The sequence below is a fragment of the Microtus ochrogaster genome, linkage group LG1 (assembly GCF_000317375.1).
Source record: "Microtus ochrogaster isolate Prairie Vole_2 linkage group LG1, MicOch1.0, whole genome shotgun sequence".
Taxonomy (NCBI): domain Eukaryota; kingdom Metazoa; phylum Chordata; class Mammalia; order Rodentia; family Cricetidae; genus Microtus; species Microtus ochrogaster.
In genome coordinates, this window is record NC_022027.1 from 7,772,993 (window position 1) to 7,780,724 (window position 7,732).

Here is a 7,732-nt window from a genome sequence, read left to right on the forward strand (position 1 = left end):
TCTGTCTCTGGCAAGGCTACATGGCATCTCTCTGACTCCACCTTCTTTCTCCTAGCATCCAGTTTAGTTTTCCCTGCCTAGCTCTGTTCTACCCTCAAAGCAGGTTCTTTATTCATTAACCAATAAAAGCAACACATATACAGATGGACTTCCCACACCAGTCATGTGCTGGCCTATTTCATACGTATGTCACCAGGACTCTGTCAGGTGTGTGTGTATATGTGGGTGTGGAGGTGTGTGGGTGTGATTTTGTTGCCTCTGCACCATAGAAGCAGTGGGATTCTTAAAGAAAACCACGAGAGTGTGAGGGAACACTAAGACTTTGCCTCCAGGATTTCCTAACTCTAGAACCACAGTACCACCAACCTCCAAGAAACAGTTGATGGCACCATTTACAGCCTGTGGGCCTGGGTATTTCCAGGTTAATTGGTTCTGGGCGTGACTCTCTCTTCACCTGTCTCTGCAGAGTTCAAAGCCACAGTGCAGCCTAGGGCCAAGATCATTGATTCCACATTACTGACCTTCCTTCTTTCGTGTCTTTCCCCGTGGGTAAGAAGAGGGGATAGAACTTGTAGGTTCTCTGTACATTGGGGCTGGTCACCCCTTAATCACTTAATCACTTAATCACTTGACCATTCTTGCTCTTATTGCAGGAGTGGTTACTGAACCCTTGAGTCTCTCCATAGCATTGTGCATTCAGTGGACAGCTGTCAACTAGACTTCCTCCTGGGTGGGACAGAGAGCACTGTAGACTGAATTAACCAAGCAAGTCATAAAACACTAAGAATTAAATCCTTATAAATAGTTTGCTTTATGCTACATAGGGTTTCTTTTCAAGATCCAATTCTAATATAAAAATAAAATCTGAAGTATGCTGTATTTCAACTGAATTGAAAGCTACTACATTATTAGATATTCTCAGCATTAAAGCCACATTAACTGCTCTTAACTGAATGAATATTAAGGCCGCTCTTTTCAAAAAACTTATTAATTTTCCGTAGCTGATGTAACCGCACAACAATAACAGGTACAAGGGAGAAATCAATTTGGAGGGGGATTTAAATTTTTTTTCCATAGTTTGGGTTTTTTCCCATAGGAGAATAAGCAACAGTTAGGTGAGGAAAAAAAATGCAAACAAAAAGCCAAACTAAACCCCACGTTTACCAAGTCGAACAGGGTTGTGTGAAGAAAGGCGAAAGTACACATAACTGCACAATCTGAGGCCACACCCATGTGTTATCCCAACCAGTCCAGAGACCCTGAGCACGAATCCCACAGAGAAAATGCCTGCCGCAGTCTTAACCCCTCAACACGTACTTCAAATTGTTGACTATAAAGGAAGCAACAATAAATAATAATAAATTTAGCTCAGGAAGTGCGACCAGCCTCCACACAAAGGCATGGTTGGCTCCTAGAAGTTTTCTTGTTCTCCCTGAATTTAAGCCCCTGACATACAGTACAAAAAGGCCAAGTTGGGGCAGTGGAGGGGGGGGCTGTACCCATGGGATACAACAACTCGGTCACAAAACACCCGGTGACATGCCCGTGTGGCTGGAGGAGGCCACCAGCCCTAAGTGAAGAGCTACAGGCCATTAGGCAATTAATGATGGCTGAGGGAGAGAAAAATCAGTCTTCCCCAGGGAGAAACCCCCTACATGGTTATCCAGTGGTTAGCCAAGTGCTCCATCTTAGAAACAACTACGCATAAGTAACACTAAGTGGATGCGGCAAGCTGTATCTGTATATTTATTTACATACACCTAAACATAAGTATCATGTGTGAGAGAGAGTGTATCCATGAATTTGAGGAGGCACTGACAAATACATTGACTATATTAAATTCTTGAAATTAATTTCATCTTTAAAAAGCTACAATTACTTTGTTTGCAAACTTCTTTCTAACTCCTAAAACATGACTCACAGTTGAAAATGTCCACAGTATAAATTTTAAGTAGTAAAAAAACATCACAGAGAGAAAAACTGGCTTTTAATAGGGTGATAAACTTGGGGGGGGGGAGAATGAGAATTAACACAGTGTTTGGCAATCACCACTAAATTTAGAAGTAAACCTTTCCTAAGACCGAGGAACTCCACTTCCAGTAGGCATGTGCCCAAGAGAAACAACACGTCACATCTGCACCAAGAGACACGTAAACGAATGTTAATTAAAGTGCTATTTGTAAGAGCCCAACCTCAGAAACAACCCAGATGTCTACAGACATTTGCAGCCAATGAGTGCATTGTGGCATACTCAGACAAAGGGAGAGTCCCCGGCACTGAATGAGGGAACAAACTGCTTGGATGTGGGATAATTTAGATGGGACTCATCAGCACAATATTAAATAAAAGAACACACACATAAAATAACACATCCTTTGTTATTCAAGTGGAATAAAGTTCCATGTAAGCAAAACTGAGCTTCAGGGATGGGATCATCAAGGGGAGGAGTCACCGAAGCTCCCGAAGGGTTTAATCCCAACGAGTCAGGGCTGGTTTTGTGTGATGTGCTATTGATCTATACAATCGGGGTCAGTTGAATGGGGGGGGGGCTTGTTTTACTGTTCATTTTCCCTGTCTGGGCTTCACTTCACAATAACAAAAAGTCTTTGATTTTTTTTTTTGTGGTTTCTTTTATGAAAACTAAAGTAAATAGTTTGGAGGAAGGTAGCAAGGAAAAGCCACAAAATTAAAAATGTCGGGTACCGAAATGGGGACAGGGGCACAGATGACAGGGCTAAGCATGCTAAGAGATGGTACACTCATTGCTGGGGTTTATAAGCCTTATGGGAAAAGCAGAAGAGAGATGGAAAAGGTTTTGACACAGTGCTATGGGGCTGCTTAGAAACAGGTTCCTGGGGGCTTTGAACACACTGTAGATGTGGCAGAGAACAACATCCTATGACAGAAAGCCAATCATAGCAGCAGGCTTGCCCACCTCTCTCCGAAGGACGCCTTCCGTCAAAACTGTGGCCAAAGGACCAAGAGTACCCTGGGATGAAATCCCAAGAGGACAACCTCTTAGGGTCCCATACTCAGCTGTGCAGGAACACCACACACAGAAGAATCCTGGTCCTTGCCTACAGCTTTCCTGGAACTCAGGAGCCCAGGCTTCCAGAGTTCCTGCTGCCTATCTGTCTGTCAGAAGCCATCCTGCTTCTGTTACTAGCGTGTGAGCTTCTGTGTCTCCCCTGGCTCAGGCAAGGAGGCATCCAGGTGCCACACAGATATATAGGGTTTGCTCACCAATAACATGTGACATATGTGAGATTAAATAAAGCAGCGGCTGCAAAGACAGGATACGATGGAAGTGACTCAAAATGTCATTCTGAAAAAGCAGAGTACTTGTGGCTTTCCGCACCGAGCAGGGCAGCGAGGACCTGCCAAAGTGAGGCTGAAGCAGAGACCTTCTCTAAAACCAATGAACAAAATACGTATAAATGCCACAAAGCTTCCATGTGTAAGGTATCGTAAACCAATGGGAAACCAGGCAAGTTTCTGCTTAGACAGCCCTCATCTTTTCGCGTTATTTTCAACCATGTGTTTAGGTGCATGGAATGTCAAGGGTCATGGATGTGATCAGAGGTAGGCTGGGAGTAAAGGAGGCGTTTAAGTTTTATTATTAGTTAATAGACAATATTTGTCCCTATTTCTGGGCTGTTGGGTACTTTGTATAATTCACTACACACATCTAGTGTGTGATGAGAAAAGGGGTGATTGGCATCTCCGTAGCCTGAAATGCTGCCATTTTTGTCATTACTTTGAATGATAAAAGTTGGTTTCCACTGAAGATGCCTTACTGTGCAGAGCATCAGAAGGCCCCTGCTGTTGTAGGCACCTGTTGTCCTCCCTCTCTGTCCTCCTTCCTTTGCCTTCTCTTCTAGTGACCTGCATGTTACTCTCTTCTTTGTAAATCACTGTCATCCTTTATATCCAAAGAGGGCCAGCATGAGCATCCATGTCTCGTCTTTTGCTTGTTACACTTAGCATACTCTCCTCTAGTTTCACCCAGGTTGCCATAACTGGCAAATAATACTCCATTCTGTACACATATCACGTTTTTATTATATTTATTCAACACCTTGGTTGAATCCATAGTTTGATTATTGTGAAACAGTCTTATACTCAACTAAGCATGGAGACTTCTAATTTCAATTCTTTCAGATCTGTACCCTGTGGTAGGTTTTCTGGTACCTTTATTTGTTTCAATTGTGTTGAACCTCCAGACCCTTTCCATGTGTTCCATGTTCACCATGGTGCCAACAGTGTGTGAGAACTACAGTGGGACATGTTCATTTTATTTGTGTGTGTGTGTGTGTTTCTGCATATCTGCATGTATACAGCTGCTCTCAGATACCAAACGTAGCATCAGATTCCCAGAGCTGGAGTTACAAGTTATAGGTGGCTGTGAACTGCCTGACATGGGTGCTGGGAATTAAAGCTGGGTCCTCTGTAGGATCAGCAGATTCTTTTAACTGTTGAGCCATCTCTCCAGCCGAGATGTGTGTGTATGTCTGTGTGTCTGTGTGTTTGTGTGTCCATGTATGTACAGGAGCAGGACCACACATGCCATGTGTGTGCCAGTGTCTGTGGAAGTCAGAAAATATTGTCAGATCCCTGAAAGCTGCACTCCCAGGTGGTTGAATGGCCTGAAATGGGTGCTGGGAACGGAATTTGCACCAGTACTCTTAACATCTGAGTCAGCTCATGGCCATGTCCCAAACCACCATGAACATTTCTTTCTCTTTTTCTTAAGTTTTTATGCCATGCATTTGGCTTATGTTTTTTTTTTCCTCCAAACTCCTCACAGAGCCCTCCCATCTCTCTGCTCACCCTGCAACTCTGGGTTCTCTCTCTCTTTTCCTCTCCCTCCCTCTCTCCTTGTTCATCTCCTCCTCTCTTACTCTCCCTTTCTCTCCAAAAACAAAAAGCAAAAACAAATATGAAAATATGAAAATCAAAACAAAAGATGAATAAGACAAAAAAAGTCTCCCAAAACAAAGCAAAATGAAACCAAAAGTCCACAAAAATATCAGAGTTCATTTGTATTGGTCAGCATCTCCTGGGTGAGTTCACTTGTATCGGTCAGCTTCTCCTGGGCGAGTTCACTTGTATTTGTCAGATTCTTCTGGGGAAGTTCACTTGTATTAGCCAGCTTCTCTTGGGTGAGTTCACTTATATTGGTCAGCATCTCCTGGGTGAGTTCACTTGTATTGGTCAGCTAGTCCTGGGCACGCAGCCTGCACTGGTATGGGCTTGGTAGATCCAGTGATACTTGGTTGGAGAAAAATAATTTTTCTTAAGGATATTGGTTGTTATGTTATCTAGAAATGGAAGTTCCTTCTGAGACTGCAAAAGCCATGGGCAGCATGTGCGCTCACAGTCCACACTAGGTCTGGCACACCACCACAAACACCAAGAGACCTTTGTCTTATTGGAAAAACTAGTGAGATTTTCAAGGCTCAAGAAGCGGCCTTTGCTTTTAACTGCTTTAGCATGAAGTCTATCATTTAGTTTAGAAAAATCACACTCTCCCTGTGACAAATAGGAAGAGAGGGAATAATATTAACAAATACTCTTGTTCTGAGGTGTGTGTGTATGAGAGAGAGAGCATGTGTGTGTATAGTATGATTGTGTTTATGTGTGAGTGTGGTGTAAGTGTGTGCATATGTGTGAGCAATGTGTGTGGTGTGATATGACTATGTGTGTGGTGTGAGTTTATGTATTGAGCATATGTGTGTGTGGCTGAATGTGTAAGTGTATGTGTATGAGCATGTATGTGTGTGATATGAGTGTGTACGTGTGAGAGAGAGCATGTGTGTTTGTATGAGTGTGTGTTTGTATGAGTGTGGTGTGAGAGTATTGCATATGTGTGAGCATGTACGTGTGAGCATTGAGTGTCTTGTAGAATGAGTGTGTGTGTTGTGAATATATGTATGTGAGTGTATGTGTGAATTTATGTAGGTGAGCAAAAGTGTGTGAGTGTGGCTGAATGTGTAAGTGTATGAGCATGTGTGTGTGATATGAGTGTGTCAATGTGTGAGCATGTATGTGAGCATGTGTGTGTATGACATGAGTGTGTGTGCGTATGTGTGTTGAAATAGATCACTTGTTTGTTTCCCAGCTGCCCGGCAGCTCAGCCCCAAAATAATCATACAGAAACCATATTATTTAAATCACTGCTTGGCCCATTAGCTCTAGTTTCTTACTTGCTAACTCTTACATCTCCATTAATGGAGATGCTAACCCATCTCCATTAACTGGTGCATCACCATGAGGTCGTGCCCTACCAGTAAAGTTTCAGCATGTCTGTGTCCAGTGGCTCCATGGCTTCTCCCTGACTCCGTCTCCTTTCCTCCAGCATTCAGTTTAGTTTTTCCCGCCTATCTGCCCTATCAGGCCAAACCAGTTTCTTTATTAACCAATGGTATTCACAGCATACAGAGAGAAATCCCACATCATACGTGTGAGATGTAAGTGTGATTATGTCAGTGTGGTATGGTATGAGTGTGTGTGTGTGTGTGTGTGTGTGTGTGTGTTAGGAAGTCTCCTCTCAGCAAAGGGTGATAAAAGGTCTGAAATTCTGCCTGGCTTTATGTTCACTGGTTCTAACACATATATGTTTGACAGAAATCACATGGAGAGTTATACATTGTTTTTAAATATGTGCTTCCTTTCGTCATTAGATTAACAAAAAACAGCAACAGATACCCTTTAATTATCTCTTTTCTTTTTAACTCATTCAGGCACAGCACAACAAAACTAACAAAAATGAAGAGAGAAATGGAGTTCAGCAGACACTTGAGCTGATGATTTGTTCACACCTCTCTCCATCCTGGGACTCTTCCTGCAACAGGAAAGGTTTTACCCCTGCCTAATGCTGCGTTTCAACACTAGCAGTGCCTTGGAAGCACCCACAGCATCCTGTGCTCAGTGCTGCATCTTGAAGGAACACAAAGCTGTGCTGTCATCGCTCTGCCCTACAACCACTCAGGCCTGCGTTGTTAATGAGCTGCTTACACACACTGTCCCAGTCTTATTTTTTCCTTTTTCCACTGAAGTGGAAGAATCGATTTAAAACAAATAAAATAGAACAATTTGTCCTGTCTGTGTTAAGTACTGGGCATCTGCCTGTGCAGGCACCCAGCCCTACCACGGAATATCCTTTATTTTCTGTAAGCAACAACTGGACATTATTAAGTAGGGATGTTTACGACAGGGCAAGAAGTGTCATAATTTTCATTTCTCTTTGTGCTGCCCTTTTTGATGGTCCTTGGCAACTCTCTTCCCAAAATATGGGTATTATGTTTTCCCCTGAAGTTGCTCATAGTTTTCTCAGAGGTTATTTTTAATGTGTCAAGCCAAAGCCATCTCCAGAAATCAGTGGATTCAAGAAATAAAATTTCACATCATTTGTTCACCTCAGATGAACTAATTTTATCAAATTGTGAAGATCTGATTGTACCTCTAGCTCGATTCGAAGGGCAATGGATATCTGCAAAGAATGGAGATGTGTTAAGCCTTGAAAATCTATGATCTCAGCTGGGAATCTGTAGAAAATCTGATCATCCATACAACAAGAACAGCAAAAAGAGGAAGGATCTCTGGATGTCTGGGTGTGAGGCTGTTGGGATTGCAAAGATATGTGACATCTTTGTGTGAAATGTTCAGTCCTGATGATAGACAGCATGAATTTCTGAATGTTGACAATGCAACACAGGGCTACACAGAAAGA

General features: G+C 42.7%; 1 pseudogene; it reads left to right on the top strand.

Moving 5' to 3' along the window:
* Positions 1-3,301: 3,301 nt before the first annotated feature.
* The window catches only part of LOC101996329, a 43,933-nt pseudogene continuing 39,502 nt past the window's right edge, over positions 3,302-7,732 (top strand).